General features: G+C 38.7%; 1 long non-coding RNA gene and 1 other non-coding gene across 5 annotated transcripts; one reads left to right on the plus strand and one right to left on the minus strand.

The window, feature by feature from the left end:
• Positions 1-415: 415 nt before the first annotated feature.
• Positions 416-534, minus strand: LOC148678985 (5S ribosomal RNA). Its single transcript, XR_015940751.1, has one exon. It is a non-coding gene; the product is annotated as a 5S ribosomal RNA (ribosomal RNA).
• A 12591-nt stretch (positions 535-13125) lies between these two features.
• LOC148678986 (uncharacterized) lies at positions 13126-26267 on the plus strand. 4 transcript variants are annotated; one of them, XR_015939948.1, is made up of 9 exons: positions 13126-15044; positions 16064-16384; positions 16692-16943; positions 18708-19749; positions 20180-20272; positions 21788-21916; positions 22781-22861; positions 23829-23918; positions 25470-26267. It is a non-coding gene; the product is annotated as an uncharacterized LOC148678986 (long non-coding RNA). The 4 variants fall into 4 exon arrangements; XR_015939947.1 differs by having other exon boundaries at positions 13126-13464; positions 13554-15044; positions 16692-19749; XR_015939946.1 differs by having other exon boundaries at positions 13129-15044; positions 19645-19749.
• The last annotated feature ends 1045 nt before the right edge of the window (positions 26268-27312 follow it).

The following is a 27312-nucleotide window of genomic DNA, read 5'->3' on the forward strand; positions in this document are numbered from 1 at the left end:
AAACAGGCTATAAAAAATCACCTCGCAGAACAGTAAGCATTCTTAGCAATACTTATGCTGTTGCTTATGCAAAATGAATAAACACTATTATTCCTTTTAAGTGTCTCTAAAAGTCTACTTAATAGAAAAACACAAAAGTAAACCTATACCTCTGTCAGCAGAACCGCAAGAAGAGAGGAGAAAACACTTGGGTTATTCACTGTAGCTTGTTTGTTAGTAGTTAACTGAGAAGGGGATCTCATTCGGCCATTTCTTGAAAGAAGCCAGGGTATCGATTTCAACAACATGGCTGGGTTGTTTGTTCCACCCTCCCACAGCCCTTTGGATAAAGCAGGGTTTCTCTCTATTCTTATTCTCAGGTTTAAAGGCACTTCCATGCAGTTTGCACTTGTGCGTTCTGGTTCATCTTTCAAAAAGCTTACAGCACCTGGTATTCCCAGGCGGTCTCCCATCCAAGTACTAACCAGGCCCGACCCTGCTTAGCTTCCGAGCTCAGACGAGATCGGGCGTGTTCAGGGTGGTGTGGCCGTAAGCCCAGGACTACTGCCTGTCATTCGGACTCTGCCAGGACTCTCTAAAGCTCTGACCCATCACCTGACTGTCATGCTAATAGATACTCGGACTACTGATTATAACGTGCATAGATCAATTGATTGAAATTAACGTGATTGTACTTTACAACTGTCCTGTTGCCCTTGTGAGCCATATATCCAGTACTGCAGGATTGGGAGTTATGGTATCATTAGGGGGATTTTTGGCAATACTGCTGTCTCACAGGTCTTATGTCCTAGGTTTGATTCCAGCCCAGACCATGCCCTTCATGGGTTTTTCAGTTTTGTCCCATATACTCACTCGGTTAGTTTATGGCTCTAGGTTGTCCCTGTGCTCTGCTTTGAGCTGACATTCCACTCAGGGAATAGTCTCACCTTGTGTCATATGCTTTTGAGACTTTAGGCTTCTGTAACCCTTACCAAAAATAAGCAACTTTGGACGGATGAGTTAGAATTTGAAGCCAGCTTGTATTTGATTTTGTTTGATACTGAAGAGGATGTGATTGCTGATAGATGACTTGGGTGCAGTTACCTGTGCATATTGTAAACTTATACAAAATTATATTTCCTCATCTGTGGATTGTATGCTTGTTGGACGTAAGTGCCAGCAATATGACCAATTGGCCAAAGCTTGCAAGAGTCTTTAGTGTTTGCAGTAAAATCGTGCCATGATGTGCTTGCATTTTCATTCTTGATTTTGCAAATCTGCCACATTTGAGTCACAGTCACATTTCTGCTGGTTCCACCATAGGTAGAACTGACCACTTCCTGACAGAGAAATGTCTATTAAGAATATATTTTGTCTATGATCTAAATGAGTGATGGGTGTATCCAGTCTCCAAAACCAGAATTCTGCATGTTTCACAGAAGAATTAGTCTTCTAAGTAATAAGTGCAGCTGATTAAGTCTTAGAAAAGCAGCTGGATGAATGTCTTGTCTAAATAATTAGATTATGCATAAATGGACATTTCAGTCAGATGTCATGGTAGATGCTTGTAAAGAAGGGAACTGAAAAATCAACATTTGAGCTTTGCGGTCCTCAGTGAGCGATTATTTGCATTGATGACTCTGTAATGAAGAGTACCACTGTAGTGTTTGTTTTCTGAAGTTTGCAATGTTCTGTAGCTTTCTTGGGGCTCCTTTAGTATCCCAGTAGTATATTACCTTATTATTAGATAACAGGAACATTCCACACACTCTTGGTAATCGTAACTTTATCAAAATAAAACCTAGAACTTGTCTATAATTATACTGTTATCGCTATGTGAGTAGAAAAAAGGATTTCATATTGGGCAAAACATCTGATACCATTCTTAAACTAAGAACCAAATATACTAACTTGTATTAATAAGACCCCCAAAACCCAGCAATTCTGCAAGGTCTTGTTTCCGCATTCTCACCACAAAACATTTGTGTTCAAGTCAGAGCTGACACATTCTCCTGATTACGATTCATATACTGTAGTTCAGGTGATAAAGCTACAAGCTAAAAGTTTTATTAGTTCAAAAGTATTTTTAGAACTATTAAAGCTTTAATTTTAAATCCATGCAAAACGTTAAGATTTGTGTTTCAAAATGAGTATTGTCACTTCAGTTCAGTTTATTTGTCATACGGTATGCAAAAGTGCAATGAAATGCTTATTTGCAGGTATGGTCTGATACAAAGACATTTAGGAATCACCAAAACAGAAACACAGAACAGCAGCAACAACATCAAGTTAAATAACTTACAACTTACAAAATGTACCAAAAAAAGTCAGAAATGCAGTGTGAGGAGAGATAAAAATCATCGGAAGGGGTAGAGTTCAGTAATCTGACAGTTTGAGGGAGGAAAGTGTCTCTGTATCTGGACATTCTTGCCTTTATGCTCCTATAACGCTGAGCAGAAGGAAGGGAAGAGAAAAGTGAGAAACCAGGATGATTGTCATCCTTAGCAATACTTCCAGACATAAAATAAGAAGCAAAGACAATACAGAACTAGTTTTCACAACATCAATAATGCCAGCTTCGAAGCATTTGCTTTTCACTGCATATATGGACAAACAAGACCATAAAATAATTCCATGTGCTGGACCCACCCTTGTGGGAAAACCCTAGTTGTGTTCCTGTCGTATCACAGTAGTACACAACTGTACCAGGTACCAGGATCATTCCACACAAAGTCAAACAGCTTTGTCCTGCTTTTCACTAATGGCTTCAGTATGTTTTACTCCTTTTTAAAGTTCCCATGCTGTAGGTACTCTGACCTAAGTGTAATAAGGAAAAGGCCTGTTAACAGCTGACAAGAGAAACTGGTTGTGACCATCAGGTATCAAGTCCAGAAGGTATGAAGAGAGAATAAGCAGACAATATCAGCTGACATATTTTCCCAGATGCTTTCCAATCAGCACATTTAAGAATACATAACATAAAGTAATGATATTCCACTGTATTCATATTCCAGAATATGAGCTGTATGCAGATTTTCAACTGCTTCATTTGTAAGAGTCCATCTAAAGCACATTGTCCAGAATGTGCATTTTAACATTGATGAGGATGATGGTACAATTCAAGAGTAACCTAGAGCAGCTACCCTTTATTTAATGAAACACTTCACCATTTCAGTGCTAAATACAATCCTTTTTAGTTTCTGCTTGAGCCCTCAGATTCTAGTTTTACTCCTGGTCCTGAGGTCATTCCAGGTTGACGTCTTCAGTATCTTTCAGGATTTGACATGGAAAGATCCAAAGTACCAAGGACCCATAAAACATGAAATCAGATGGGGGGTATGTATGTTCAGATCATGTAACCGTAAGACAGTCATTCCAAATGTTTGCAGTGTGTGTACCCTTTTAATTTTCTCAATATTTTACAGATCCAAAACATGCTGCTAGTTTAATTTTTGCTCTCCATTACTGGTGGAAATCTGAAGTAATAAAGACCTGCCCTCAGTATACACGTGTAAAGCACTCCTTACATTAGGAGTTTCTCATTCATTGCCTGAACAAATATACAGTATTTCAAAAGCAGTGCATGTGCGTAAATGCTTATACATCGAGTAATGTAATTAATCAGATTGCTGGTAGTGTTTTGCTAACTTCAAAGACAGGATGTCAGGTTGGTGATGTTTTAGTTTTGAATCAGATTCCAGACTATTTTTTTCTCCCACAGCCCCCCTGCAGTAACTGCAGTTCTGACTCATGTGCAGTGTAACTCCAGTCTTTTTTATTCAGTACTGAACATATTAATAGCTTTCAGTAAATCAGGCTCGGCCATTCTTGTAAGTCTGACAGAGTAGCTTCTTCTCTCCAAAATGATTCCAAATGTGGTGACCAGGAGTTGCAGTTAAGAAGTCCGTACAACAGTAGATGAGAAGGGGTGCTTTCTCACATGAGCTGGAATTGACTCCGCGGAGAAAGTACTGGAATGACAGTTTAAATTGCGGAAAGATCTGTCACAATCAGAACGGCTTCTGATCCTACTGGGGCAGGGGAGAGGGAACTCAATAGAGCTGCAGCCCAGCATGTGATCTGCTGTCACAGCCTGAGGAACAGACAGTCTCCCAGTCTGTCTCCCAGTTATTGTTTATGAGATGTACAGTATGTGAATGTCCAATACTATGTTTGTATTGATAGCATTTCCAAGGTGGTGTCCTGTCAAGGGTGTATCTCACCTTGTGCCCGTTGCTTGCCAGGATAGACTCAGGCTCCCTGTGACCCTGATTTGGATGAAGTGGTTAGAAATGGATGGATTTGTACTGTAAATGTTGTGTTCATTGTATCTGCTTCGGCAACAATGAAGTTAATCTGTCATGCCAAGAAAGATCTTTGAACTTGAACATAGTTAATCTTAAACATAGGCAAATCTGATTTCCTGATATCTTTTTATGGGGCGAAACCCTGTTCACAAATCTGATTGCAGATTTGATAGAAAAATCAGGCTGTGGAATTCTGTCATGTAGGCTAATTGAATTTGAACAGATGTATGTTTATGTATGTAAACATAGTTACAAATTATGTGGGCCCTCCCTGTCACACATTAACCTAATAATAATCTTAATTAGGTCATCAAAAGCTGAGTTGAGATGAAACCCTGCAAACATCAGCCAACCAGAACCAGGAGTGCCTTAAATCTCTTTCATACTGCCAACAAAATAGTGAACTCAACTCATGTGATTTGATAAAAACACTGGGTTCTCATTGTACATTATTTTCAGCTACATTAAAATAACTAAAAACAGCTGAAGGGAAGAAAGGACCATATCCTAGCTGAGTATTGAAGATTTCCTAGTTGCTGAGAAGATGCCCAGAGAATTGGATCTTCTGTTTCAACACTTGGTAGACTCCGTGAAAGGCAAGACACATCTTGGAAGTCAGGCAATCATAACCCAGCTATAACAAAGAGAGGTTTCTCAGACAATAAAATGTGCTACACATTTTAATTCTCCTGCATAATGTACAAGCGCTTTGTACAAGAGCTTGGATACGTTGTGTAATGGGAAACAACTTCTCAGAGGTTTTTAGGTGTTGTTTTGAAGAGATTTGGAAAGTCTCTTCACGCTCCACCCCCAGGACTAGAATTGCCCATCCAGAGGTTAGTGTTCTGGACTGGTTGTTGCTTGAAATCCTAGTTGCAACAGTGCTGTTGTACCCTTGAGCACTATATCTCACAAGTGCCATGTAATGTGAGATAAATGCATTAGTCAAATTAACAGTAGATGTGAAATGGTTGTATGATACTGTTAATCATTAAACTGTAAGCAAACCACGCTTGTTGCTATTTAACATGTAAATAACATAAATTAAGATGCTAATGAGGGATCACTTGAGAGTGTTGAGTTTTCATCACTCAATATGACCCCAATCAAATGCTTTTGGCTGCCCCTTGGACGTTCAGCAGCATCATCCTCTCCCAGAAGTCATTGCAGGGAGGCTGCAGGCCTTGCCTCTCTCTAACCAGCTCTTACAGAGTGCTTTGTAGTCATGTACTCTTTCGTGCATACAGACGTTGCGGCCATTGTTAGGCATCAGTGACCCCTGTGTGTTTTCGTGGCATCCGTTGCCAAATCAATTTCCATTGTGTATTACTGTACGTATATAAACTGAACCAGACAATATACTTGCCCCATGAGCCTTCATAAAATGGTTACACTGCCTGGAATTGTCTTTTTTGCCTCTCAGTTTGCACTCTAAACAATATTTTTCCTTGCTTCCAAAATGAGCTTTGTAGTAAATTGTCATGAAAAGGACCATACTGCCTTCTGCTCTGAGCGAAGGATATTAAAAAGGCAGTTCCACAGTTAACATGAAGTCCAGTTTGTCAATTTTACTCCTTGCATAGAGTAAGAGTTGAAAGGTTTGACATAGTTTGTCTGTTCATTCTCAATGATTTAGTTTATGTGAAAGTCCTTTATGTAGATACATATAACTGCTGATAGCTAATTACTTTTGACTCATCTCAGTTAGCCTATAAGTTCATGTGTGTGTGCTGATTTGATTTTCCTGAAACATCAAAACACATTCAAAAAGACCCTACACAAATATAAGCCAAAATCATCTCAGCACAAGACTGTTATTTCCAGTCTGAGAAGCACATAATTTAACACATATGTATTATTCTAAGCTCCTTATATTATTATTTTTTTCATGAAATATTGACATATTTAATTGTGCTGAACACCGTTTTATCTATCTTTAAAGCAGTTTTTTAGATGTTTTAGTTAAAAGCGCTCAGGCAATTTTATGTTGTCTGATCATGGTCATTTATCAACGGCATAGTTTTACAACCCCAATTTCAGAGAAACGCACATGATTTGGTCTTGTTAGAGGTGTTTTTCCATGTGTGAACACTTGTAACAGAAATCATGTCGGTGCAGATTCAGACATTGCACAACCTTGCACACGCCTAACTTGGAGCTCTCTCACATTTCCTACTCCCACATTGAATTTTTATTGTGTACTGTAGTTTGACATTTGAGGGAGCATATTATTCTCTGCAGGAAAATAACATGTAAATTCAATTCAACTCAATTTATTTTTATATAGCACCTTTCACAACAAGATTACCCCAAGGCACTTAACAAAGCTGTGTGACAGTACATGGCATTACAATACAGAAAAAGAAAAAGCCTGAACACAATGGAGGAGAGGAACCAAAAACTCCTCTGTGAGGAGAAAAAAACCTCTAGGGGTCCAAGGTCAACTGGCTGCCCAACCCCGCTGGGCATGCTGACATCATACAATTCTAAAAAAGTACTAAAGGTGTAGTATTTAGTTTTCCATCATGTATGTATGCGCGCCAGTACTCCATGCAGTTCTCTGAAGACCAGAAAATCCTCCTAAACGATAGCTGTATTCATGGTGTCCTTTTGGATCCATGGCAGTGATACAGCATCCAACTCAGATGGGGCCCAGCTTGGGCACCATCCGGACATGTGGGGAGGAGAATAGGATAGTTTGGTCAGAACAGATGTATCTACCTGGTGGACCAACACAGAGACACACAATGGCATGGACAGCAGCACCAGCAGCCAGGGCTGCAACAGGCTATGATGTAAGGTGTGAGTAGACTAGGCTGAAGTTGTCACGATTGTAAAGCCCTTCTCTTAAGGACGCTCCAGCCCTTCCTTGTTTATTCGTTATCTTCTGCACCTGCCTCCGGTTCCTGCCCCCATCCTATAAAAGCCTCTCCGGATTGTGCTGTCTGCATAGGTTCCTGAAAAAACACTTTGTGTCAGAAGTAATAGGTTTTCTGTCTGGATTTCAATCCTGAGACTGACTCGGCATCCCGTACTTTGGCTGGCAGACTGTTCCATAAACTAGGGGCCCTGTAGCTAAGGGCTATACCACCAGCTGTTTTTTATTAATATGTGGAAGAAGAAGATCTGCATTCTGTGATTTAAGTGAGAGACTTGGATTACATTAATCAGCTCCATTTAATAGACAGGTACCTTATAAGAGAACCTTATAAGTAAGTAAAAGAATTTTGAAGTCTGCCCTGTACCTGATAGGAAGCCAATGGACAGAGCTAATGTGGTCATACTTTCTACTCCTGGTAACAATTCTAGCTGCTGCTTTTTGAATTTGCTGTAAGGTGTTCGATAGGTGTTCAATAGGTGCTCCCTGATAGTAGGGCATGACAGTCATCTAATCTGCTGTATACAAAAGCATGTATTAGTTTCTCTGTGTCTTGATTGGAGAGAAATTACCTTAGTTTTGCAATATTTCTTAACTGTAGGGAGCATGCCTTTGGTACTGCATTAACATGAGAGTTAAATGAGAGCCTTATGTCTAAGATTATGCCTAAGTTACATGATGAATCTTTGAGGTAAAATTTTAAACCCTCAGAGTTGAGTGCTGAGGTTATAGCAGTCCTATCCGCACTGTTGCTTCCAAACAACAGAACCTCAGTTTTATCAGAGTTGAGTGACAAAAATTTTTCACACATCCAAGACTTCATTAATGCAATTAGCTAAAGTGACAACTGACAAGCTGTAAAAAGGTGTAAATGAAATGTATATTTGAGTGTCATAAGCATGGGAATGAAAGTTTATATTATGCTTTAGTATTATCCTACCTAGCAGCAACATGTACAGAGAGAACAAAACTGGTCCAAGTCCTGATCCCTGTGGTACCCCAAATTTGACTGGTGACAGTGACGAAGCAGTACAAATATTAGATATTTGAACTTAGTGAAATTGCTTAGTTAAAAAGGAGGTAAACCACTTAAGGGCCGTTCCACATAGGCCAACCTCTGACTTTTTTGTCGGAATGGTCAACTGTGTCAAAGGCAGCACTGAGATCTAGGAGCACAAGCACTGTTGCATTCCGTGCGTCAGTTGCTATCAGAAAATCATTTATAACTCTTGTTAGTGCAGTTTCAGTGCTGTGGCCTGGGTGGAAATCAGATTGGAATTTTTTCAAGTATATTATTTGAATCCAGATTAGACTGAAGTTGGACCGCAACTATTCTCTCAAAAGGTTTAGATAAAAATGGAACATTTGAGATAGGTCTGTAGTTGTTGTGAACTTGTGGATCCAAACTTGGTTTCTTAAGCAGCGGTCTAACAACCACTACTGTTACGCCCTCTACAGCTAGAGGGCGCTCCTGTCCCTAGTTTCCTGTGCTTTGCTTCTCCTTCCGGTGTGTCTCTGTCTGGGGCTATATATTTCTGGGTCACGCTTTCCTCCTTGCTCAGCATTGAGGTCTGGATGTCCTGAGACCCACCTGGCACCAGGTCAACCCACGTGAGTGGCCTGAGGGCATAGGTTTCTATACGGCATTTCCTGAACAGCTGAGCCTGGGCTAACCCCTGTTAAATTGGTCAGGTACAACGCCTGATGCAAGGGACATGTTCAACATACTAATTATAGGCCCTGCCAGGGAATCTTTGATGAGTTGTGTGGGGATGGCATAGCGGACAGGTGGTTGATTTTGTCTTAATAATTAAATTCTTTAGTTCATGTTCATTAACTAATTGAAAAACACTGAAAAGGTGCGCACATTGTTTTTGTACTAGACTCATTTGCTGCCTGTTTGATTGTGTCTGAAGTCTGATGTAAATTTTATTGTTAATGAAATCCATGAAAATGGCACTACTAAAGTTAGCTGGTACTGTTATATCAGCCTTATTTGTTAGATTAGCTATTGTCCTAAACAGGTAGTGAGGGTTATTTTTATTGCTTTCTATACAGTAAGTTCAGAGTAGTAAGCTGAACGAGCTCTATATAGGGCTTTCTTATATTGTTGCAGGCTATCAGTCCATGCCAACTGGAATCTAGTTTGCAGCACTCCTGTTTAAGAGATCGTGTGTGATCATTAAACCATGGAGAGTGTCTAGTGGTTTTGACTACCTTAGTTTTTAACAGGGCTATTCAATTGAGGGCCTGTCTGACCACTGAATTATAGTTGTGTGTGATTTCATCAACATTAGTACTGGAGGTGAAGCCTGATTCATCGTGTTCATAAATTTTAAAGAAGTACCCCTATTGATGTGCCGTGTCATAATAATCTTCTCTTTGGCAACTACAGAGGGTAGTCGAATCTCTAAAGTAATTAAAAAGTGGTAAGAAAATGAGTTATCCCTGGGATGGACTAATATATGATTAATATCAGCTCTATAAGTGAAAATTAAGTCTAGTGTATGATTGTACACATGTGTTGATCCTGTTATATGCTGACTACACCCTACAGAGTCAAAGAGGGACAAGAAGTTTTTATTGAAAGCATCTGTCTCTATGTCGATATGTATGTTAAAGTCACCTAATATTACAACTTTGTCTAAATTAATAACTAAGTCAGAGAGCAGTTCACCAAATTCAGCTAGAAATGATGCATATGGTCCTGGGGGTCTGTGTACTAAAGAAGATCTGTGGATGAATGTATGTGTAAACGCTAATAGGTGCAACACTGACAGTATGGCTTGGCAAAAATGTTGCATGTCAGTTAAATGACAGATTTGTTTGCACTGTGGGAATCAGCAGTTCATGCAGACTTACGGTTCTTCAGTGTGATTTTAGCTCTTGTCAATTCAGAACCCAATTGTAAAGTCAGTTAAAGTAAACAGCTATTTTTCAAAATCTGCTTTGAACTGAAAGTGGTTATTTTGATATTTCCTGGTAAAACGTACATCATAGCTGTATTCAGTGAAATTTGGTTTCTGCAACGAATTCGGATTTACTCTACTTAACACACAATTATATATTATAATATTAATGCATATATATTAAGTTCCTTGCATTCTTAAAACATATCAGGCAATCCTTTTAATTTAATTGTCAAAATAAATGCAGATTCATAGTATAAGTATAAACAATTACAGCGTATCTTCATTACCATTATACAGTGTGAATTTGTAAGAATATAAGAAATGTTGCAAGAGGAAGTGATGTGATCCATTTGGTAGAACTATACATGCATTGCTTGTTTAAAGCTAAGGTGAATTTTCATTGAATGTGTCGTAACATTCACTGCGGTAGCCTAGTTTGGAAACCTTAATACACACAATAAAAACACACTGAGCAGGATTGTGAAGGTAGCTGGCACAGTTACTGGTGCAGAACACTTACTTTCAGGCATCAGGCAAATAGTGGAAGGCCAATGCAATTATTGACCACCCCTTGAACTGTGAATTTGATCTCCTTCCATCTGGGCGTCAATTAGGCTACCAAGATTCAAATGCAATAGAACTACGTCATCTTTTATTCCCACAGCTATCAACCTGCTCAGTTTGGACAATTGATTGTATATTTTACTTTACACATATATTTATATATTTTCCATCTCATCATGCATGTACAGTACAGTACTGTATGTCTTCTTTGTTAATAGGTTCATGTTGTGTTATTTTAAATGTATTTTGTATTGTGTTGTGTCTTTACCTGCCTGCAAAGCCAAGATCCCGTCTGGGACAATAAAGTGAAGCAAGTAAGTAGTATATTAATTTTGTGAAAATTAAAGATTATTAAACCACTCTTTGTATTGCCGTGGAGTTGTGAGTTGCAATTAAATTTTGTCTGCCGCAAGCAGGAAGCCTGTTACTTTGCTATAGCTAAAGAAACCATCTGATAATCTGAAGATTAGACTCAATTGAAATGAAAAGTCGGAATACTCACATTTCATATGTATAAAATAACTTAAGCACATGCTTTCTGCTATGCTAAGCTTAATTTTCCTAATGAGACACTACAGCATTTTTTTCCACATGAAGTGTCAACATTTAAAAATTAAAGTCAGTTGTTTTGCAGTGAAGGTCTTTGTAAGTTCTGTGGTTTGCTTTACAGTATCTCTCTTAAATGAGTGCAGACAACTTTGGGCCAAATACAGTATATAGTAGCACTTGAATGTCTGTATGTGTACTGGAAGTGGTAATTATTAGAAGAATTATTAGAAGCACCACAACATACTTTTCAATATGTCTAGCTACTTTTTTTAAAAAAATGCCAACATACTGTAAACATACGTTTGGAATAGATAAATACTCACAATGTTAAAAAATACCAAAAGGGAGATGTGGTACAAAATCACAATCCTGCAAAATATCTGCTTGAGAGATTTACAGAGTGTGAGATGTCGAATTATGCAGTATATTCACCACGCTTATTGTGGGGAGGTATGTAGTAACATACAGTATATAAACTGTGTATCTTCACACATTGGTGGAGTAAAACACTCGTGCAGTATTATGTGAGTATTCTAAAATTTAACCTATTATATCAGTTTCTGTCCTGGGAAAGATTAGCCTAGGGCTGTAAGAGACAAGGTTGAAATTTATCCTAATGAAATAAAAAGTTGAAATAATTTAAAATGCAGCTTTTCAATCTCCTACATTTTTCCTTTATCTCTCATTATGATTGTGTCAAGTTGTTAATTTTAATTTTCTCCAGGCTTAAGCCTTTATTATTTTCTGTTTTGAATTGCATTATATTACATATTGTACTGTATTGTTCCCCTTAGCAGTATACTGTTCAGTACTGTACAGTATTCTGATGTACATTGCTCTACTGTATATCTTCATATTGCACTGCACAGTATTGTAGATATTGTATCTCTCAGTATCATTCTGTATTGTACTGTAATGCAATATATTTTGTATACTGCTAATTTTTGGTGCTACTAGCATTTAGTGCACTGGACTGAATGGTTTGCGTTCACTTTTAGCTTAGCCTATAATACTGTACTTTTGCACAAATGCTTTGGCAGTAAGTCAGTAGGTGTAATGTCATGCCAACAAGCCTCATTTGTATTACTTTCATTTTCTTTCCATATCCTAGTTCTTTAAGTATTGAATAAATACAATTTGAATGTACTTTTTACTTAAGAAAATGTGTCTACCATTGTTGTACAGTTGTTTGTATATCATTAGTTGAAAGAATTGTAGTATAAGCTTTTGTTTGTATTTTTGGAATTATTGCTTTCATTTAGTTCTTGTGTTTGTGTGCAGCGTGTGTTCACTAAATGTATATGTACAGTACTTTTATATATATCATCTTATTTGCTTGAATGACAAACCATATCCTGTTAAAAAGCACCGAAGACAATGAGGAAGTTGTGCTGTAAGCTCAGCCTTTCCTCCCTTTTCTAGAAAAGCTAAACATCTGTGAATCGCATGTGTGTTATTTGTTAAATTAGTTCAACGCTTTTGGGCGATTAAGTCTTTTCTCTGAATGGACGCACGATTCCATTTTTTAAACAAGCAAATAATATTCCATATTTTGTTAATTTAATTAAGATATTTTGGTGTCCCCCCCCCATTGTAAGTGACTTGGCAGAATGTTATCTTTGTATTATCATTTAGTAAGTTTGTTTCAGGGCGCAACATTTCCTGGGGAACCCCATACGACAGCAAACAGTTTACAATTATAAATTTTCTAGGGCGGAAGAGTAACTTAATAGCTAACTAATAATATTTCTCTTCTCTTTAAACTGGCAGGAACGTTTTCATGAAGCTATAAAACAATAGACACAGGTCCCTCTTTCTTTACATGTCAAGCATTTAAATGACTCTTTGTTTCTGTTTAAAATCAGTGTGTTACCATGCATGAATAATGTAACAGCATCTACAGATCCCCTCTGTCCTGAGGAAGATTAGACTCCATTTACTAAGTACTCTTTGGCTAGGGTTGTAAGTGACGAGGTTGAAATGTGCCCTAATTGTTCTTTGTTGAGCTGTGCTGCTCCTCACCTCTTGCAGGGATCCTGCCCGTGTCTGGTTAGTGTCTCCCTGCTGATTCTGTCTTTGCAGCCTCCCTGGTCTTCTCACCCCATGCTGGAGAGCTGTAGTGAGGACTGGGCAGGGGTACAGAGAGATGCCGAAAGCCTGGAGCAGATGAGAGCCGAGCTGACGGGGGCTGCGTTTTGTTTTTTAGGACCAGGAACACCACCAGTGTCGATTTCTACAGGTGTCCATTTTGATTCTGGTCCTCTGCTGGAAGCTGGTGAGCCTGAGGAGAATGAGGGCATCATTGCTGTGGGGAATTTGTATTGCTGCTCCAAGCACCCTGAGCTGATCTCCAGTCTCCTACAGGTCCAATGGCCAAAACGCAGAAGACTGCACTTCTGCATGAAAGCCAAGAGTAACAGGGGCTTCTGCTGGTCACCATGGTGACAAGAGGGCCAGAGGATTCCTAGAAGGTGCCAGAGTCCATGACAGCCTGTCTCAGATCTGCCAATCAAAAGATATGAGATGAGAGGAGGCAACTTTGTTATGGAAGATCATCCTCTAAGACATGCCAGGTGAATTTCGAAGGTGTGGTCTGGATGAATGGATTGGAAACAGAAGAGAAATCAAATCACCATGAAACTGAAGGTGTCTCAAATCAAAGCAGTTAGTTCTGACCATCACAGAGGACAGTCACCACCGTGGGCATGAGCTCTTCACCCCACTGCCCTCAGGCAAGAGATATAAGAGCATACGGACACTTACCACCAGACTCTTCAAAAGTTTCTAACCACAAGCGGTGCGGTTGGCGAACACATTTGGCCGTGCCCCTCGGACCACACCTACACCATCTACCTCATTGTAATATTATTTATTGCACATCTACAGTCATTGTTTACATGTCTGCATTGTTAACATTCGAACTGTTTACTTGTACATTGTCTACTGTTTGTTGGTATATTGTCTTGATGCACTGTCTGACAATCGAGAGACTTTCTGTAAGAAAGAATTCCATTGTACCAGTACATGTACCGGTTACATATGGCAATAAAGTTCAAGTTCAAGTTCAGGGAGCTCCGCAGGAGAGCTCTGGAGAAAGCATCCGAACCAGCTGGAGGACCGAGCCGCAGAACCAGAATCCCGAGGGGCTCTAGAGTGATTGCAGAGTCAAACGACCTCTCCCAGCCAGCCAAGGAAGCAGCTGAGTGGCCAAAGAGGGCAGTACTTTTACATGCATGTTTTACATATACACTGTGCACAGTCTTCTCGGTTAACTGGGACCTTGTGCTTAGTCTACACCGCCTCTGGCTCTTGTCCATTTACTGCCTGGCCTGTAACAACTACATTACTGCAGCTTTTATTTATTTTTTTACCCTTACTTTTATTGAAATGTGTGAAACTGAAATTTGTGAATTTACTAACGCTGTTTGTTTTTGTTCAATAAATCTAAAAAACACAAACAAACATGCTGTGATGAAGTAAGCTTTATAGAAAACAATCCCCATACCATATCTGTATGATAATGCAGAGAGCACGCGATGTGAGCAGTTTCAGTCTTAGAAATGAGTGCGGCAGAGTCTGCTCAGCCCCGCCTCTCCGACATGTGGCCATTCGTTTTTTCTGTTGTCACTTGTCATACCCCCAGGGCTGGAGATCTGATAAGTGGGAGGAGAATAGTGACACAGAGCGGCTCCTCCAGAAGCTCTCATTCATTGTCAAGGCTGACACCTAATGAGATCAGCCCACTTGCTTTTCTGTTGTTCTTCCAGACAGGAAAAGGTATCTGAGTAAACACAGAAATGGACCTCAAATCATTAAAAGCTTTGCTGCTGTTGAGTCTCCTGCAAGAAACAAGAGGTAGGTTACATTTTCTATCATATTTTGCTTAATCCTCTCTGTGTAATAAATCATGCAGGTAGAATTCAGGTTTTGGTCAGACAACTGACTCTAGACGGGTTTTTTAACATCAGCTACAGTATTGTGAAATGAGAATACTTTGGAACTACAACTTCAAGTTACTGTTCACCCTGGGCACTCGAAAGACTGCAGCAAACTGCAGCCCTGAGTAACTCCCAGCCAGACAGACAGAAGCAGAGAGAGAAAGGAAACAAAAAGCACTTTGAAAGAAATTACACATAAAAGTGTGTCTCCTTTATTAATATACGTAGAGCTGATGAGACTTTTATTTTATTTTAAATTTGATTAAAGATCTCAGCGTGTTCTCCACCTGGATATTTGAAGGGACACATATGTGCAGTTTGATTTTCATGATTAAATAGAGGGCTCAGGCTGCTTCTTAACGACTGGGGAATACATTTGCAACGGCCTCTGCCTTTTACTTTTACTGGTTTCAGGTTTTGCTGCAAAAAAAACAATACGCAAATGTGTACTGACTTGTGGTCTTGTAGAAGCTTTCAAGGCCTTTGGATACAGAGCACATGGAAACAGCACCATGCAACTGTTTTTTGTGTCACGGCTTGGTGTTGAATTTGTGTCACGGCATTGTAACTTTTGATAATCAATTTACATTGGGCATCACTGAAAATGTCACAATGATCATCATATATTTTTCATGTATCACAAGTAAACGTGTGAGTAAATGTATGTAGATGTAATGTAATTAGAACAAAAGCTTTAAGTTCATTTTTGTCTGTGTTTTTGCTCCATGACTGTAAAGTTATAGTTTATCAATAGGGAGTAGTGAAAAATTATTTTAATTTTATAAACAAAATATTAAATGATTGCACACATTAGAAATTGACTTTTTATTACTTTGAGCCTTTTGATTTATGTCAATATTGTTCTTCAATAGAAAAAAAGAACACTTCCCTAAATGTGCTTGGTGTTCAGAATACTGCGATGTTCAATTTTTTCAGGTGAAGACTCCATCGAGGACAGCAGCTCACTGTATGGTATTAGAGGAGGCTCAGTTCTGATTCCCGGGGCTGAGATGGAACAGCCACAACATTTTGTACAGTGGGAATTCAAGAGACGCACAAACACATCCATAGCTACCTCTGTTGTGCACTACTACATAGGATCTGATCCTGATGTCTACGAACCTTATGTGGAACGAATTACCTTTGTTAAACAAAACATGTCATTTGTTTTACACCACTTGAAGAAGAGTGATGAAGGCATATACACTATGGAGTGGGATCACAAAAACAAGAGGAAAGTCACTTTGCATGTGATTGGTAAGATTTAACAAGTTCCAGTTATCTTATATAAACTTATGTTTTCATGTATTCATGTCATTTAATGTCAGAACATGTGTGCCAATGTAAACATTATTAAAAGAGACACTCCTAATTAACTGTCTTTTTTTAACATCAACATGAGATTCTAATGGATACTCTTCTGTGGATGAAAATCTACATTTCTTCCTTTTGAGCTTCTTAAGCACATGAAACTATATCACGAGCCAGCCTTCAACAAAGGTAAAAAATTGTCTCCATGCTCAATAAAGAAGAACTTGACTTTTCCTTTTTTTTTTCTTTTTAGATCCAGTACAGAAACCTGTAATCCAGACTGATTTTGGATACAACGCATCTGTCAACGTGAGTATGTCTTGTCAAGGACAGGAAGGAGTCTTTTACACCTGGACAAAAGACAGGGGGACAGTTTCACCAGAGAGGGTGAGAGACCAAGTCCTGGTACTTTCTGGGGACAGAACCAGCATATGTGGAAAATATACATGCACCGTGAAAAACCAGCTCAGCAGCAGCCAAGAGGAGTACCACCTTTTGCTTTTTGGTAAGAGCTCATTTTCAAAACTTTAGTATCACTGAAATGTAAATGCAAGCTTACAGTCAAACTGAAAATGAGAATAGTGTTTCAATTTCCAGGAAAGAAAACAGGGTCTTCATAAAGGCGCAGTCGGGTTTGTCCACACTAACGGATATTTATTCTGAGAGACATTACAAGCCAACAGGGGACTATTGGAACAAACGGGGGGTGTTGTATCTTTAATTGCTCTCCATATTCATCTTCCAAGACTCTTCCTGTTTCAGATAGGTCAGTTGTGTGTGCATGACAATAAATAATTGTACTAATGCAACATGTATATTTCCCATAATACCCCAGTAGAGCAGTTTTGAGCAAAATTACAGAATCTACTGATTTGTTTCAGTTTCATAAGCAAATATGAAAGCTGCCTCCTTCTCAGCTTCTGCCCTGGAACTGGGCAATAATAATTAAAATAATAATAAAATAATAATAATAATAATAATAATTATGGTCTGATACTGTTATATGATGCTAGTTTCTTTAATCTACTGTTTGATAGTACACAAATACACTTGCTACACTTATACTGCTTTGGGGTTGTATTTGTAAAGTTTTTAATTTTGAAGTTTTACCATCTCGGAATTTCATCAGAACTCATATGCTAAGCTTGGCTGGACGTGGACTAGAGTGGGAAAATTCTACAGCTTCAGAAACAGTTTCCTTTTTCAAATAGAGTAGGTAGACCAGTAGGTGGCACTCTTTCCTCTGTACAGGCATACAGGTGCCTGGAGACACTGTGCTGCAGCACGTTCAGGTGAAATCTCCTTCAGGTGAAATGTCAAACTGAGCTCCTGACTGAGTGTCCTATTGCACTGTCCGTAAGAGTAGGCCTGTCAGTCTTGGAGTTCTGCCTCAAGTATTTCTTACTGTGCTACCTTATCTGTTGGGTTGTGGGGATGGTTGTGCATAATGGATGAAGTGGATGAAATGGGTCTCCTCCTATATTTAAAGTATTTTGGGATCCTTTCAGTTGAAAAGTGTTATATAAATGCAATTATGTTTTTTCAGTTATTAGTGTTTCTTGTACAAACTCCTTCATAACACCACAATTCTCAAAGGTAAAGTGAGCCTTATGAACTTCTTCAGAATCAACAGTGAAACATGAAGTCTCTTACTTACTGAACACATAAACAATTTAGAAAACGAAATGCCCCCCTCTCATTTCTAACTATTAATATGTTCATAACACGACAGTGGTAATCACTCAGAGGCTGACCTTAGTTTGTTTTTGCTGGTTAACCTTAGAAAATATTGTAATTGTACAGGGAATTTATTTCTGTGTCTTTAATATTGCTGACAGCGTCATAACTTACAACAGGAAAAATGCAACTGAAAACACGAAATACATACTCAGTACAATACTTCTCTCTCGGACACTGATTGTGAGCTAGTTTTTATTTTCTGCATCCCGTGTTATGTGGTGCTATGGTTCAGAATGCACAGTATTTTTTTGTTGTTGAGAAAAACACCCTATTGGCACCTCTAAAACTGTTCAAGAAAAGGGATACAACTTTCTGTGATAATTTATGGCAGCCAAGCAGTGTTCCTCTGTATCTGCCCATAACACCTAGGAGACCTACTGTACCAGTTTTTAATCCAGCTCTTAGAAACTGACAGCTGCCAATGTTACCTTTAGCAGTTGCTAAAACTGTGGCTTTAGAACCTGTAAAAAAAGCATCAATGTCTGAGTGTCTCACTGGTATCATTTATTATCTGAACATGCTACACTAGAGGGACTGGAAGCCAAAGCAGAGTTTTTTGAGGTACAGTATGGGACCTTTTTGTGTCATTTTTTTACTAACCCATTGTTGGGTTATCTGTTGTTAGTTTTTATTTTCTTTTGTAAAGCCATCACTGGAGTTTGACTGTTTCATTGGATGAAGCAGTGTAGAAAGTGTACAGCTGCTACGATGCATTATTGTTTTTCTTTAACATGCAAAACCAGTGCTTCTGCAGCAGTTTGGGTCCATTCACTCTCACATCATCATTCTCAACCGCAGAAGCACAAAGCTGTATCCAAAAGTGTTTTATGCTGTCCAATCTACTGCTGTGCTATAAAGATGTGATATAGATTTCTCTATATCTGATTATAAAATGCTTTAAATCAATAGGTGTGTATTTACTTTAATGTTTTCATAATTTATTTCTTATCCACGAGATAGAATATTTCAGTCTTTTTCTCCTTTAAAATACAAAATGGTCCTGATGATGAGTCCAAAGAGATAAAATTATTTGTATGTGAAAGAAAATAGAAAAAAAGAAAAGCAGAAGATTTCTAAAGTGAGCTGAGTCTACATCATTTCTTCAATCTTCATTTGAGGTCATAGACCGTACATTATTAATTGTTCAGTTGAAAACAATATCTGTTTATGTTTCTTGTACTGTATTGTGCTGTATGTACTGTACAGTACATGATTTCCCTTGTTCTAGATGAAGTGTTTAAAAAAAACAACTAATGATACTGTGGTCCTCCCTTGAGTCAAGTCTGAGTGTGAAAGTCATTTGAACGATAAAGAATGTGCACAACAGTTGTTTATAAAGGGCAATCAATAGATGGTACTACATATTGGAAGAAATGTATAATATTAAGGCGATGCTTTTGGAGCAAAAACATTTCTCAGTCTCAAGCTGATTGTGGTAAAAGACTTTACTATTGTTTTATTTTAAGGATTCTACTGGCAAGATTTTGCTGGTATTTTATGTGGGTACACTGCCCTGGTTACTGAAGGTCTGGTAATACTTCGACTCCTCCAGGGTGTGTTCTTTAAGCAAAGTAAGTTATATGAATATTTTGCTTCTTGAAACAATGTCTGAGCAGTGTTCAGTCAAGTTCCCCATGTGTTTATTTTGTAAGGTTTTATAGGATATATTTTACTTTCATAAGATATTTTTTACTCTCGCCCAATTTTAATTTTCTCACCCCACTTCCTCAATACAAATTTAATATATTTATTATACCACTTATACTTATGTTCTTTACTGTTTCATGTAAAAGGCCATGAATATTATTGAAGCCTCTATCCTTTGAAGTCCACAGAATATGTTAGCGATTATTTTGTGTGTGAAAAGACCTGTACATATCAAACAATGTAATTTAGAGAAATGCTGTCAAAGTGCATAGTTTAAGATTTTTAAAAAATGTAAAGATGTGCTTCATTTATTGTTTTTTTATTTGTTTCTGTTTTTTTCCTCACTCCCTTCAGAGTCAAAGTGTTTGGGCTGGATCAGTGATAAATGCAGCAAAGTTGCATTGATCATTGTGCTCTTTGGATCCCTTGTCGAGTTGCAGACCTCTGGTATTTCCTGTTTTCCTTTTGTATTTATTTAAGATTGTATTCTTGTTGTAGATTTTCAGTCACTTTTCATCCATTTCTGCAATATTTTTTGGACTAGGGGATTAATTCTCATATAATTCTATAGACTCAGATAGAAAGTACTGTCTGCATTGTTTTAGAGCACAGTTTAAAGTGGAAATACACACTTAAATTACAGAAAAGCTGACTAAGAAACTTCTGTGCTTTTTCTTTACCAGACATGGCATGAACTATCAGTATGATTGTTGCTTCCCATAAATTGATAGACAATTATCAAGATAAATGTGAGTAACACATTTTAATAGTGTTAACCTTGGGTGCCACGTAAATAGACAAATATAAATTTTGAGTTTTAATTAAAACACTCAAGGAATAGGTTAGGTTAATTGAGGTTAAATTTCGATTATGTAAATTCAACAGGAAGTGTATTTTTATTTTGTCTGTTTGATCAAATAACCAACTTTACCGAATGCTGCTGGAGAGGTTGTGGTTAAGTTGTGTTAGACACATTTTTAAGCACTCTTTTCACGGGCCAAAGAAGAGCTATAATTTGGTTTTTCTAGAATCTGAGACTTGATGCTGTAGCCACATTCAAAATTTTAAGTCTTGTATCCTGTGTGGCTTTTAGAATACACTGCTAGGAGATGTTTTATACATGCTAAGCATTATACACAATATATCATTATATAAGACAGTATGCAGTACTTAGCATTGTATATGCTAAACAAGAGACTTAATCCTCCACCAGAGCTGTCCAGTTCTGATCCTGCAGGGCCGGTACAACTGCAGCTTTTCATTCCAACTCCACTCTTAAAGAGCTAAAGCAGCTGGCTATTGGATTACCTGGATCTATTGAACAGCGTCTCCCAACTCCTGAAGTGCTTCTGCTGTAAATAGAGCTTTAAAGCCCGCTGATGCTCAGGCCCTCCTAGACTAGAACTGGGCTCCCTGTCAGGAGCCTGCAACAGGGCTGCTACGGCACCTGTAACAGGAGCCTACGCAGGAAGAGAGCCGAGGTGGACGAATAGGGCAAACAAATCCATCCAGGGAGAGACTAGTAATGAGGTCGAGAAGCAGCAAGTCAAAGGTCAGCGGCCTGTTGTTAGATCAAAGTTAGGGAAACTGCCGAGGAGGGCAGTGAGCTCGCAGAATGGAGAGCCCCCTAAGACCGAGCGTGAGGTGACTGAGGGTTTAAGTAGTGAGGGGAGAGAGACGTGATTGGATAACAGGGTGATGAGAGTAATTAGTAGTTGCAGGGGCTGTGAATGGTCGGAACATGAGCCCTGTGGCAGGATCATGCTCATGTTAGATTTTGTTTGTGAGAACATAGTAAAGCATGTTTCAACAGCAACCCCAGGAGCCAAGAAAATTAATTTGGCTTTTGGCTCAATTATTTGTCAGGTTTGTCACGATGCTGCCACAGTGTTATTGGGTTAGCTGGGTCTCAGTGCGTGTTTTGTGCCCTGTGCCAGATTAATTTCGTGTCTCTCATTTCAGATCATGCAGCATTTGCAATTCCTATGGCAGTGCTTTTGAGTATCATTCTAAGTGTGAGAGTGCTGCTGTTTCTGTGTACAGTGAAGCAGAGGAAACGGACAAATAAAGATGAGCAGAAAACAAACAAGTGTATGTATCGCAATAACAGGATGGTTATAAGCTCTGATTAGAGGATAATACATTTTCAGTTCCTTATTTTAAAATGGCTTTGGAGGTATTCCCTGTTTTCGCAACACATTTGCTGTAGTGCCAGCACAAGGTTGTCAAACAGTTTTTCTTTAAGCCATCCGTTTTGCTGCTTAAAGCAACTACAATGAATGTGAATCTGATCTGTACAGTCTGGTGCCTAATTTTGTGTTTTAACCTTTGCCGTGAACGTTCAGTGACACGAGGAGGAAATAAAAGCCTTGAACGCGCAGGTGGGAGACTAGTCAGGTTAAGAGTGAAGAGGTAGTGTATCGTGTATCAGCAGTATATTTATGAATAACTTGATGCATAATAACAATACAATTGCTGATACATGTGAACTTTACTTGGAAATCCCCTTTTCTGTATCATTGCTATTTGTCTTAAAGTTCAAGTTAAAGAATGGAAAGTTTCCAGGATTGCTTAATACATAGTCATGTCAAGCCAAACTAACGGAATGGTGCCATTCTCATAATTTTCCACAACTACAAATTTGTCTAAAAATGAGAATGATTATGTCATTCTCTTTTCCTAGAGAGCTTACGTGTGCGACTGTATAGGTTGCTCAGGAGAGAAATGTAAAAGTAAAGTATGAGTCTATTTGTTTCTGAATTGTACAAATTCCACCTTTAGGTGATTATTTTCCTCATTAGGAAGCTAGCCTAAAAGAGAGTCAATATTAGATTTTGTTTCTGTAACATGACTAGTTTATATACCGTAACTGTTTAGCCTTAATAGTTCAATTTAATTGGTCATATCCTGTCTCCTTAAAACTGTATAATAATGCTTTTTTTTTCTTGTTGCTAGGGAGGGCTGGCTGGAAAAGTGTCAGCTGGATTGTTGTGATATGTTCTTCAGCTAGACTGACTGTTATTTATGGAAAGACTTGTAAGTACTTAATAGTAATAATTCATTAATTTCTATACACTAATTGATCCATATAGTTACTATCATTGGCAGCAAAAAATACTATTGTTACTGATGTTTATAACAAGTCTTTCCACACATATCCATACACTCAGAATTGAACAATAATAGAATAGGGGCACCTGATTGTGCTCCAGAGCTGCAGAGCTTTCTCGTTTATTGTTCCCTGTCTGGTCCATTTACCTATTTTTATTATTTTTAAAATATGCTGAAATATATTGTAACATATATCTCATGCTTCTAAATAATAGTAAAACAGAAGCACCAGTGCACTAAAAGCCTCACACAGCCTGCTGCTACAAGTTTCTGTTTTTTCAAAGAAATGTCTTCAGAAACAAATCTCTTTATACAGAGTGACTAATTTATACACTGTTGTGCTAGAGTCTTAAGACATCTGAAATGTAATCAGGATTGCAATATATGTATATTATGGGCATCACCAATTTACTCAAAGTCACCACTAGTTTCTCCTAATATTATAACAGCATTGACTGTTGGTAACAGAATTAAGTATGAGTAAGAACTCCAATCCAAACGTGTCATTTAGCAGTCATTATCAATGATTTATGATAATTGATAATGACCGCTAAAAGAGCAGGCAGTGTGAGATGCAGTAGCTGATTCATCAGATCAAATTGATTCATTTTCAGGTGTTCCTTGTTATTAACCTCATTTGTTTCTTTCTATACATCTACACAGCAAAAAGGCTGACTTTTCTGTTAGAAAATGCAGATAATTCAGGATTAATTGTTAACATGCAAACAAAACAGCCAAAATTGCTGAAGTTTCAGCAGAAGATCTTGATAGAATTGTGTCTCTGCATGAAAAATGAAAAGCACAAAGCAGAGCACTATGTGCACAGCTGTGCGTGTAGAGTATTTATAGTTTGTTGCTGCTTAGTTTTCTTTACTTCCCTTGTGTCTTTCAGACTGGATTTGCGGAGAAGGAAGTCACCTCATCTGGTGTGTGTTTGGTAGTCCATTTATTGTGATTGCAGTCATGCTCCTCATCTTTCACTGTAAGCATAGCTTTTAGTTTGACAAATCTTTACAATAACCACAACCCAGTGAAATGAGTCTGTGTCTCCCTGGTGACATCCTGAGCCATTGGTTTGGACCAGAATTCCCAGAAAACCAGTGCCCCAGTGTAGTGACTGGGGACACTGTGCTGTAAAAGTGCTGCTCTTAAAATGAGACATTTAACTCATGTCCTGGCTACTTAGTGGTTAAAGATCTCATGGCAGTGTTAATAGCAGCAGGGGTCGTTAACCCTGGTGCCCTAGCTATGCTCCATTCTGGGCTTGGGCAATCAGGCCTCCCTAAATGTCATCACTTTGCGTCTTTAAGCACTATAGAATTTCAACCAATTTTTTATTATTAGAAAAACTAATTAGTTTGTTAATTTTGGTATTCGAGGGCTTAGGATTTGGAGGCTCTGTGTTTCCATGAGGGGCTTTCATACTGGGGGAGACAAGAGTTGAAATGTAATCTTTTCTTTGAAGGTAGTATTTCTGGCAGAAGATAAGGGGATACTGTATCTTGAAGCCTAGTTCAGGTATACAAGGTACAAAGGTTAACAGTGCTTGGTCTGTGGTGCTTGACCAGAGGATAGGATGTCCCTATAGTGTGGCCATCCTCACGGCAGCATGTTTTCCTCAGTGTTGAATTCTAAAGAATCTAGCTTTAATACTGCTTTCTACCTGTTCATTTACTGAGCCCTTCTACTCTAGAGTAAGATGTTACGATTTACCATTTCATTTTATCGGTAGCACAACATGACGTAGCAAAATGCATACCCGTTGTGTAGTCCATCACAACCATTTGTGCACCTGACATCACAAGCACGCAATCTCTTCAAATGGTTCCTAACAAGACACCAAGACACACAACGTTTCAGGCAGAGTGAAAATGATGGAAGAGACTGAGAAAGACTTTCTGCAGATGCAGTTCAGTAACAGGGATGCTGGTCTGTTTGTGTGTAATTTTATTGTGCTGTATGGTTTTCATGCTGTTATGATGCGATCTGGCCTGGTGTTCAGAAGGGAGTTAGGAACCCCATTGAGTAAAGCATAGCCCTTTTCTCTAACAGCTGTGCAGCAGTACTACGTTTTATAACGAAATCTCAGGAGGGATGACAGCAGAATAATTTGCTGTCACCTCAGCGGCGCTGACTCATAATCATTCTAAGTATCATTTCTTAAATTAAAAAATACTGTTTTTGCTTACCTTACCATATATAACCTACCATATTTGCATAACCAGCCATATATAATGGGCTGTGGGAGGAAACTGGAGTACCTACTGTAAGTCCTTTTAAACTTCACACTCTTCTGAATCCCTCCTACACCCTGCCTCCACCTTTCCACCTACTTCCTGGTTCACTTCTCCCCTTTAAGGGAGTCTCAGTTCTCACCATGATGAAACACTTAATAAATATTTTCAATACCTAGAATTCTTGGGTGTTTGTATTCCTCAGGAAATGAGCAGTTGCCCCAGTAATACTGATGTCTCATCATCGAGAGTTAAAATCTTCAGTGTCAGCAATGAACCCTGTGTTTCCTCTGCTGCAGGCTTATCAAGAAAGGCTGTGGAGGTGGACGCTCAGGGTGAAGAAACCATGTCAGCCCAGAATCAGAGTGAGAGACCGGGGGATTTGGGAGACTGAAAGAGATTGGGGGGTGCCCTCTTCCCTCTGCCCTTACGAATTACAGAAAAATGAAGGGGTGCTGTGCATTAGGGGAGTGGAGGGGGGTGCAGGGATCTCTAGTAATACCTCTAATACCCCAGAAAGGTACAGCCATAGTGGGAATATGGGTTATGGTAAAGAACACAAGGAAAATGAAGTGCTACAGTTTTTGCTCTGGCAACAGGAAAAAGTGCAGTTTTCTAGGAAAACAAATCAGTGTAAAACGTGTCAGGATTCTCCACCTGTCCGGCCCAGTCAGTGACAGTGAGAGTGTCAGTGGACATATCAGAGGACTTAGTCATCATGGGTTTCATTCTGTGAGAGCCTGAGAAGTAGAGCTGCCATATCCTCACTTTTAAGTCCCGTCTAAGTGCACAGGGTAGAGCAGGAGACACAATCACACTTGATACAGATACAACCATTTTTGCAAGGAGGACCAGCCAGTTTGCTCAAACCTGTGAGAGAAGAAGCACTGTTTAAATCAGGCTGTAACATGTAAGACCTATTTTCTTACAGAATTTATTATTTTTTCAGATCATTTTGGTTGAACTTGAATAACTTGTTCATTCTTGTTATTTACACGGGTATTGATGACTTCAATAGTCAACAGTCCATTTTTGTAAAGTTGTACCTGTGTCAGGTTACAAAGATATTTGTATTCATTAAACTATTCTCACCTTAATGACCTCTCTGTGTGCTTTTTATAAAGACAAGGCGAGAGATGAATTTATGGTTTCTTCTATGTATTTCTGGTTATTTGAATAGCAGTTTCACAGGTGGATTATACTCTGTCTACATTTTCAGTAATTAAAGGTAACATTTGCTCTACACATGTTGTTAGCTATAAAAGACTCAAAGGTTTTCATAGGTTATATGTTGACATGGGGTATGTTAATACTGCGAGTGATTCTATTCAAAGAAAGCTCAAAAGATCAAAAAGGTTTTATTAATTTTCTTCAGGTGTAATAAAGATCATTATTACTTTTATTTACAATAGATTTAATTGTGTATTTATATCTACTGAAAATCTTTTTGCAAACAGCCTCACCTTCTAGTTCTCTTTTCACCTCATACACCCTCTACCAGCTTCTATATTAATATATGTATAACTATTTAGAACACACCTGTCCATAGACTTCTCAGACAAGACTCCTCTTTGCCACATTTTTCTGCCAGTCAGCATTAAAAACTGAATGTTATTTATAAAACCACCACTCTGACACTCAAAAGATCTTTGTTAACTTTGACTTAATAAAAGTAGAGGTCACGCTTCCTCAGACTCCAATGGGTTAGGAAAGTGTGTGTGTGCAGGAGGTCCAGAGAGGCGACGTGATCCTGCTCTACAGGGCAGACAGACAGAAGCCCAGACACTATATGACCACATGCAGCTGTGAGAGGATTGCCCTCAGGGCAGGCACTGTGACAGTGGCATCTGCACACTCTGGGTGATTAATTCAGGGCTCCCGCAGGCACTTGACAGGAAACCCACTAGATCTAGCTTACTGAGGCCTGGGTGGAGTTGTAGGTGTGGTCTCTGGCAGTAAACTGGCACACATGGTAGGATAAGCATTAACACTTTTCCTTGTCATCTACCCTTGGCCAAACCTATGACGAAAATTGTGACCATACGTTTCCTGTCTTATCCGTCTTGCATCGTACTGCATCGTACTACATCGTACTGCATCTTATTAACGCCAGCAGCCATATCACCCTGCAACTCACAACTG

The sequence above is a fragment of the Lepisosteus platostomus genome, chromosome 1 (assembly GCF_059453375.1).
Source record: "Lepisosteus platostomus isolate fLepPlt1 chromosome 1, fLepPlt1.hap1, whole genome shotgun sequence".
NCBI lineage: Eukaryota > Metazoa > Chordata > Actinopteri > Semionotiformes > Lepisosteidae > Lepisosteus > Lepisosteus platostomus.